Genomic DNA, 10,054 nt, shown 5'->3' on the forward strand with positions numbered 1-10,054 from the left:
AAGAAGGTGGTAGAAGAAATTACCACCTCATGCAGCTGACTTAGGAGATGAAAAGGAAGTTGTTTTGGAATGTAGATGTTAACAGCTAGAGAAGATGGTAGACTGAAAACCTGCTCTAAATCCCTAAGAGAAAGAAAAATATTAATGACAAATCCAATTTTAAAAATGACTGATCCACAACACATGTAGCCTAAACATTTAAATACTACACAAGATCTGAGGCAGGGTTTCATGCAAAACTACCACAATCTCCCTCAAATTTTTTTGTCTTAGCAAGAAAATCATCAGTTAGAAAGACTGATCCTCATTAGGAATAATGTTTCAAAATTACTTCTTCTTTTCTTTTAAGTGATGTTGAATCAGACTTCAGTCATTGAATTTCTCCTCCTGGGATTAACAGACATACAAGACCAACAGCCTTTCCTTTTTGCTGTTTTCCTCACAATCTACCTTGTGAATGTGGCTGGGAATGGAGCTATCCTGATGATTGTCATCTCTGATCCTAGACTCCACTCACCTATGTATTTCTTCCTGGGAAATCTGTCATGTTTACATATCTGCTACTCCACAGTGACACTGCCAAAGATGCTGGAGAACTTCCTCTCTACACACAAAGCAATATCTTTCATGGGATGCATAAGCCAACTTCATTTCTTCCACTTCCTTGGTAGCACAGAGGCCATGTTGCTGGCAGTGATGGCATTTGACCACTTTATAGCTATCTGTGAACCACTTCATTACACTGTCATCATGAACCCCCAGCTCTGCACCCAGATGGCAATCACCATTTGGGCCACTGGATTTTTCTATGCCCTGCGGCACTCCATAATGTCATCTCACTTGTACTTCTGTGGTCCCAACCACATCCATCACTTCTTCTGTGATGTTAAGCCATTGCTGGAGTTGGCCTGTGGGAACACTGAGCTCAACCAGAGGCTGCTCAATACTGTCACGGAGACCATCAATGCAGGCCCCTTCTTTCTGACCTTCTCTCCTATTTCTACATTATCACCTACCTCTTCCTCAAGACCCAGTCCTGCAGCACACTTCACAAAGCACTGTCCACCTGTGCCTCCCACTTCATGGTGGTTATTATTTTCTTTGCTCCTGTTATCTTCACCTACATTCGCCCTACCTCAGGGAACTCCAGGGACCAGGATTGCATCATTGCCATCATGTACAGTGTGGTCACTCCTGTTCTTAATCCACTGATCTATACTTTGAGGAACAAGGGAGTGAAGGATGCCTTGTTTAGGGTGATCAGAAAGAGAGTCTGACCTGAAGGGATCTAGAGAACTCTTCTGAGGCATAAATTTCCAGACAATGAGAAAGTGGAGATATATAAGTATACTCTTCTCAAATTGTTTAGAATATGTACAACAGAGGAAATTGGATAACAGAAAAATTCTAAATGGAATAATGTGCTCTAGTTGTGTTAAACTATATATTCCTGGGTAACAGAAGGTAAACATTTATATATGGAACACTAACCATGAAACCCTAACTTTGAATTTGTTTTTAAGAATATCATATGATAATGTGATAGTAGGAGCAAATGTGACTCCATTTTGTTTTATTACTTCATCCTGTAAAACAACCATGCCAAGTAGAAGAGTCATGACTGGAGCAAGATGTTCTTTTCCTTTTGATATAGAAACCTTTAAGAACATGGAACTACCTAATGGGGCATTTTTTCTGTAACTAGGGTAAAGGGGCTCTGTTTCTGTAACTGGGGTGACTGGGATAACTGTGATTGGTTAGGCTTTCCTCCGCTTGACTGCACTGTCCCACTTCTGTAACCTGGCTTGCTTGCATTGGCTAGACCCCCCAAACATCCCTTTTGCGGTTTTCAGGCTTATAAGGAGTGCCCCTGCAATTGTCCGGGGCTGATCAGGGGAACAGCTTTATGTTCTGGTCAGCCACCACTGGTGTGCTTCAATAAAGACTTGATTCTATTATACGTGAGTGGTCTGGAAGTCAATTTATGAAACCCTGGGACGAAGCTTTAACTATAACAATAATATTTATTTACACTATATTATAATGTGTTCTTATACATAACCAGGTATAGAAATGTGTGTATACTACCTACATTTGGTATATATGAATAATATTTTGGTCTGTTTATCTGTGTGATCCTTCTAGGCTAACACATTTTAGACTTATCAATAAAATTATTAAACTTTTATGTTTTTAAAAGTTTAATTTAATGCTATGTTTATGCCATTGGAAACAAATATCAGTTCATATGCGAGTTATGAAAATTTTTAACAGGTTTGTCCTGATTATTTTTTGTTTTTGTCCTTTTAATAGATAATGATTCAAAATTCAAAATGTATAAAAAGGTAATGTGCATGGCCCTGTCATCTCTGCTTTCAGCTGCAGCCATTAATTCAGAGAAGACCAGACAAGAGGTGATGGGGGATAAAGAAAAGACAAACAGAGGAAAAGCACATAGAGAAAAAGCTGGGCAGTCAAACTCCACTAGCGTTTGACTGACTCAGAGCTAGCTCAGCACATTTATTATACAGGTTTCATCAAAAGGTTATTTTTGAGAAAGTTTCAGCAAAGCAGGCAATCTGAAGAACACAGGACTGGTGAGACATGAGGGTTATCTGGGTATGTTCAGAATTCTCTATTCCCAGGAGCTGGTGCCTAAGCTCAAAGTCCAGAGTTACATAAATCTGTGCCTTTGCACAGTTTACATGGGCAGGCATCACCATAGCAACTGAGCCATCTTGATCTGCACCTGTACACAGCAAGTTCCTAGCGCTAACACAGCCATGAGTCAGTAAGACCATGATTCAAGTCACTGCTCTGCACAATAAGAAGCCCCTCCCTGCCCCCACCCCCACACAGGTAACCCTCATGGGCAACCAACATTAGTGTCTGCTTGTCTGTCCTTGCAGAGAGCCTTTATGCATACACCAACAAATACAAATATTTATTTATAGAAAGAATGGAACAAAAATATATTGTTATGTGAATAAATCAGTGTACCAAATTAGGTGTGTCTTAGAGATCTTTCCCTATCAGTACATTAAATTTACCTTTTCTGTTTTAACCTGCCTACTACATGCTACTTCCAGATGTGTCATACTTATTAGGTTGGTCCCCTCACATTACATATCTATACTAATTCAAGTCTTGCTCCAACACATAAAAACTTTACATGGCATGTGTATAAAATCTACTTGTAGGATATATATAAAAGTCTATTTCATATATGAAAGTCTTTTTAGGATAAATTCTTGGGCATGGAAATATTAGGTAAAGAGATACAGGTGTTATAATTCTGATTGCATTAATATTGTACCCTCCACAGAGGTTATAACAACTTGCACTCCCACCTGCAATAAAAAGACTTTATATTTCACTCTGCACTGAATATAAATAGTGTCAATGGCTTACCTTCTACATGCTTCTTGATAAAATATTCTACTTTTGCAGCTGGAGAAGTAACAAATAGTGTTATAAAGATTCTTCTGAACCATAGAAATCTGCATAATTTTATTATTGCTATGGGGATTTTCAGGCTATTTGAAACCAAGAAAGAGAGTAACTGAGAGAAAGGAGAAGCTGAGTTTAAGATAATTCTTAGTGACATACACATAATACAAAATGTTTCTCCCCACTGCAATGTAAACCCTTAAAACATTCCACTTCCACACAAAGTGTATTCATGTGAAAAATTAGCCAATTATGTTCTTTATTATTTTAATGCACAAATACTGCACAAGTGTTAGATTTACCAATGCCCTGTCCAAGAGATTTCTAGTAAATAAAGAGAGGACACTCAAAGGTACCATGTGGCAGAAAAAGAAGAATCTCACATAAAGGACATGCTGAAGAGAGAATGAGCTAGAGAAACACAACTGAAATGTTCCATCTCCTTCATAATAAACAAAATTAAATTAAAGAAAGGAGGAAAAAATTTTTAACTAAATGAATTGATGATTTTATATTCACATTTCACAATTCAAATGAAAATTACTTTTTTTGATCAAGTAAGGAAATTAAGTAAAGCAAATCATATTGTAGTAACTGATTAACATAAGTAAAATGATCAGTGGTTTACCTAAAGAGTTCTGGCACCTGTTATCTTCAGAGATATTTAAGAAGTAAAATGGCCAAACTGTCAATAGTTACAATGAAATATTTAAAACAGAACCAAGTAAAAAAAATCTCAAGAATCTGTTTTTAATCTCATTGGTGTGTTATTTTCACTTCATCCCCTTGTTCATGGAAAAGAAAGATATTCAAAAGTATTCCCATTTATGGGCTGGGGATGTGGCTCAAGCGGTAGGTAGCGCGCTCACCTTGTATGGGTGCAGCCCGGTTCTATCCTCAGCACCGCATACAAACAAAGATGTTGTGTCCTCCAAAATATAAAATCAATCTCTCTCTCTCTCTCTCTCTCTCTCTCTCTCTCTCTCTCTCTCTCTCTCTTTTCTTCTCAGCTGCCATGACCTTAGTAGCTTTCTTCCACTACACTTTTTCCACATAATTCTGTCTCATCTGAGGTACAGAACAATTGAGTCAACAGCCATTGCCTGAATCTCTGAAACTGTGGGCTCCAAATAACCCTTTTCTCTTCCAAGTTTTTCTAATCAGGTATTTTGGTCACAGAAATGAAAAAACTGACTACCACAGAGATTGATCCAATTATGTTATGTTCATGTATATATGTCGGGTTGCATTCATGACTAAAACACTCATGGGTCACTCCAGGGGAACTGGGCTAACTGGGCTGCTCGAAATAACCACACAAGAGACAGAAAAAAACTTTTTATTTGGGGGTGCTGTGATGGCTCCTCTGACCTTAAGGGTCTGCAGAGAGAGAGAGAGAGAGAGAGAGAGAGAGCGAGCCTGCACATGCTGACCCCTTTTATTGAGGATAAGCTATTCAAATGAGGCAAGGGGTCAGGTTTCAGGGGGCTGAGTCTATCTTCATGATGTCCATTGTCAGCAGGTTGACTGACATCTAGGAAGGCCAAGGGCACAGTAAGATAAGGGGACACACAAAAGGTGTTTCCATGGAACATTCTATCCCAAACAGGGCAATGGGTTATATTACAAGGGAACAGGTAAGCATAGCTCCACCCATGGGGCTGTAGGAAGGCATGCCTGGTAGGAAGACACTGTCACTAGAACCCAAAAGGGCAGGGCAGTCTGGCAGCATCTGCCTAATGCTCCAATCACCCAGGGGAGTGACTAAGTCACGTGCAAGGTTGGTCTTACAAATATATATATATGTGGCATAATTAATCACACTATTATGTACACTTATAATGTACAAACAAAAAAGAAAAGGGAAATATGGTTTATACATATAACAGAATATTGCTCAATCTTAAATTAGATTCAGCAGTGACAACATGGATAAACTTAAAGAACAATATGTTTAGTAAATAAGACAGGTATAAAAATACAAATATTGCATTAATTACACTATAGAGTGTCAAAAATGTCCAGCTCATAGACGCAGAGAATAAAATGATGGTTGCCAGGGGCTGGTGGAAGGAGGTGGTTTCTCCATGGGTATAAAGTTTCTGTTATGCAAGTAAAGATCAAGAGATCAGATCTACAACATATTCCCTATAATATACACATCAACATACATTAAGAGGAGAATAAATCTCATGTTAAATATTGTTATCAAATAAAGGCAAAAATCACAAGGAAATGGGGGATCGTGATAAATAATTTTAGTACCTTGGTAATGGTGATGGCATCCTGAATGTATAAATGTACAAACACATACATCAAGATGTATGTATTAAATATGGACAAATTTTTATATGCTAATTATATATCAGCATTACTTCAAATGATTTCTAGAAACATTTTTGCATCTAGTTGAAAACCTTTACAAGGTGCATACTTAAGATTCTTATGGACCTGTCTAGCCTGTATGGGATAGACCTGTCATTAAGATTTTTAGAATATATTCTAGATTTCCTCTTAATCATTCTGAGACTTCAACAAACAATAATATAGGCACATCCTTGAGATCTTTACATAGTATTCATACATTCGTAGCAGCATGCTGGAATTTGTTTTTTGCTATGTGGCCATTTCTTATTTTGAGAATTTCCTGCTATCTTAATGTATCCAAGACTGATAATATGGTTTACTCTTTTGAATCTGGGCAGTTCTGAAACATTTAATTTTCCCATGAATTCTGAGTGAAAATTGAATGACTTGGTTTTCAGTTCATCTCATTGGATTTCATAATGGTCAGCTAAAACAAGTCTATTAAACTTTCACTATTTTGAAGTTTAGTATTGTGTGTCAATTGAGCCATTTTGATTGTGTTTATGATGATGTTTCTGGCTGAGATTATCCTTTGAATTGGTGTACTGAGTAAATCATATTGTATTTCATAATGTGAAAGGCCTCATCTAATCAATTAGAGACCTGAATAGACAAAAAAAAGTGAGTGTATAAGTCAAAGTCTACAAAAATAGAGAACCAATGGAATAAACATAAATTGGCATATATGAAAAGGAAATTTTTAGGGTAGTTGGTTCACAACATTATGAAGACTGAAAAATTTTGTCACCCAAAATTAGTCACCACAATGAGTAATAGAGAACTGTGGCTGACTGCTTGAGCTACTTGTCTTCTTTACTCAAACTGGAACTTACAGCATTGATTCTCCAGGTTTTCAGATCCTCAGAATTGGTCTAGAACTACACCATTGACTAATGGGTCTCCAACTGCCAACTGCAGATGTTGGGAATTTTTTAGCCTCCATAATTATGTGAGTCAGTTTTTATACCAGATGAGTGGTAGATACATGAAGCATCAATAAGTAAGTAGGTAGATAATATATAGAGAGGGAGAAATGATGATAGATTATAGATGACACAGAGAGATAAAGTAATATTAGCTCTGTTTCTCTGTAGTATCCTGACCGACGAAGTTATTTTCCTGATAATATCCTTATAAATAATAATAAGGATATTATTATTATATAAATAATAATAATCCATGAGTTAATTAAAACACTTTCTATCATCTACATTACCATAAACAAGAATGCATGTTTCTCCTGACTGCAAAGCTAAAAATTAGAGTTAAATTCCTGTATAAATTAAGTAGAAATGTGCTCAGGCTGTTAAAGGAGGATCAAGATTAACGCAAAGTATCTGAAATTATTAGCTGGCACATACTGAGATATCACTATGGGATTGAATTTTGAGTATGTTTGATCTAGGGTCTGGAACATTAAATTGGATAAACAAAAATTCATTAACTTGGGGACATGAAATTTGGATTTAGGAAAAGATGAAAAACATATAACATGCAAGGGTCCAAGTATCTTTTACATTCAATGTACTGAAGGAAAAAAAATGGCAAACAAGAATACTTTGCCTAACAAAGTTATTTTTCCAAAATGAGAGGGAATAAAAACCTTACCATGCAAAAAAAAAAAAAAAATGAAGGGACTTCATCACCATTAGCCCAGCCTACAAAAATTACTAAATGTAGTTCTTTAAGTTGAAACAAAATGTCATTAACTTATAGCATAAAAATTAGAAAAGCACAAAACTCAATAGCATAAGTTAGAACATTCCAAGGCTATAATGATAAGGTATTCAAGAATTTTGTCCCTAATAGAGTGTGAAACTAAACTATTAACAAAGGAATACATTTTTTTAGTTGTAGTTGGACACAATACTTTATTTTATTTAGTTATTTTTTTTATGTGATGCTGAGGATGGAACCCAGAGCCTCACACATGCTAGGTGAGCACTCTACTGCTGAGCCACAACCCCAGCCCAAGGAATACATATTTTTAAATGATGTAATTCTGATCTCAAAACATAAAATGGGAATATAAAAGTTTAGAATTTATGCTTGAAATACACTTGAAATACACTTTTATAATTGTAAGATGTTCTGCATAAGCCTCATGGTAACTACAAGACCAATACCTACAGTTGATGCACAAAACGAAAAGAGAAAAAATTCAAAGCATTCCACTACAGAAAACTATCAGACCACACAAGTAAAGATAGCAAGAGATGAAAAAAGAAAAATTTGATCAGGTCGAGCTGTATACATATATTGAAATATCACACGGTACCATAATGTGTATAATTATTAGATTTTGATAAAAAATTAATAATAAAATAATAAGAACCACATCTACCCCTTCCAATATTAAGGTAAGAAATAGTAAAATGGAAGATTGGGCTCAATATGAGGGAGAACTCCAAAATATGTTCACCTTTCAATTCCTAGAATCTGAAGTCCGAAAGTTATAGTAAAGTCTTAGAACTGAAGCATTCAAACAGAGAATGACAAACTACATAATTGGAAAAAAGTATCTAAAATTTTGATACGATGTTGATTGGCCATGATGATCTTACAATTTATTCTCATGCTGTGATTCTTTGAGTATATGGTAATATCTAAATTGGAAGCATGTGAAGGCCAAACAACCTCTGCTTTGTAGTTGTGCCCCACATTGCCTTGAGTTCCCTATTTATGCATTTACTTTCCAATGAACAAACTGAACAAAGGAGTTAACCTCATGGTATAAACCACAATGCTTTATAAAGCATAAACCACAATGCTTTGGTCTAATGGGCACAAATAAAACGAAATTCCAATTAAGTAGGTGTGATTATTTATTCAAATTGACAAAAAAAAAATACTCCATGGGAAAAGATCACAGAATTGCAAATTTCGGTCCCAAGACAGTTACAATGGGTCCCAAATACCCAGAGCATTCAGGGACCTTTCTTATAGGGTCAAAGATATATATAGCTTGGCCTCCAGTGGCCAGAAAAAGAATTGAAACACCTTATTTTTCTATCTACGCACCAAATATTACTGGAAGGGAATGAATTAGGAAGATCTGGACCTTTTGCCAAATGGTAGTTGACACATTGATAGATTTACCCCAGGTTTAGGGAAGAAATTCCTGGATGTGATAAGGTGAGTGTGCTTGGATTCTCAGAAAGATATTTTAATGAATAATGAGAAGCAAATGAATTACAGATTTTGAGTAGATGAGATAAAGAAAGACATTGGCATTTAGCTTAGAAAAACTGATTAAACACTTCTTTTTACTTGATCAGGCACTGTGTTGCACATTTGTAATTGCAACTACCAGAGAGGCTGAGGCAGGAGGATAACAAGTTCACAGCCAGCCTCAGCAACATAGTGAGAACCTGTCTCAAATTTTTTTAAAAAATCAAAAGGCTGCGGATGTAGCTCAGTGGTTGAGTGCCCCTGGTTCAACTCTCAGTCCCACACACATGCAAAAAAATTATCAAATCTAGATTTTTTTAAATAATAATTATGAATCAGTCTGGCATGATGGCACACACTCATAATCCCAGCAGCTTGGGAGGCTGAGGCAGGAGGACCACAAATTCAGATCCTCTCTCAGGAATTCAAAGAAACCCTAAGCAACCTAGTGAGGCTCTGTCTCAAAATAAAAATAAAAAGTAAAAAATTTTAAAATGGGCTGGGGATATGACTCAGAGATTAAGCACCCCAGGGTTTAATCTCTGGAACCAAAAAGAAAAAATTAGGAATCAAGAAAAGAACATTTTAAATCCTTCATATTCCAAAAATATATTTTCAGAGCATTGTTCCCATCTCACAATATCTCCTTTAAATGAATCAATTTTGTGTTAAATATTTAATTAAATAATCTGGTTAATGGGTATTTAAGGAAATCATTTTCATTAAGAATTATTACATGATTAACAAAAATTGATCAATCACTTAATGGTCAAGTTGAGGATTACTGAATTACTTATCTACATAATAATAATTTTGGTGGCATGGGTTGGAGATGTAGCTCAGTAAGAGTACTTCCCTAGCATGCAAAAGGCCCTGGGTTTGATCCTCAGCACTTCTCAAAAAAAGAAAAAAAGAAATAGATGGCATTACAATTATGATTAAACTGTTTTTAATAAGATAAATAATAGTGATAATAATAACTACTTTGGGTTTTAAAAGAATGATACAATATATAAACCATCAGTAGATACATAAAAATAAACACAGTGAAAATAATCTAAGAAAA

At 35.8% G+C, this 10,054-nt stretch overlaps 1 pseudogene; it reads left to right on the forward strand.

The window, feature by feature from the left end:
- The first annotated feature begins 272 nt into the window (after positions 1-272).
- Positions 273-1,277, forward strand: LOC107133541 (annotated as a pseudogene).
- The last annotated feature ends 8,777 nt before the right edge of the window (positions 1,278-10,054 follow it).

The sequence above is a fragment of the Marmota marmota genome, unplaced genomic scaffold (assembly GCF_001458135.2).
Source record: "Marmota marmota marmota unplaced genomic scaffold, marMar, whole genome shotgun sequence".
In the NCBI taxonomy this organism is placed as follows: Eukaryota; Metazoa; Chordata; class Mammalia; order Rodentia; family Sciuridae; genus Marmota; species Marmota marmota.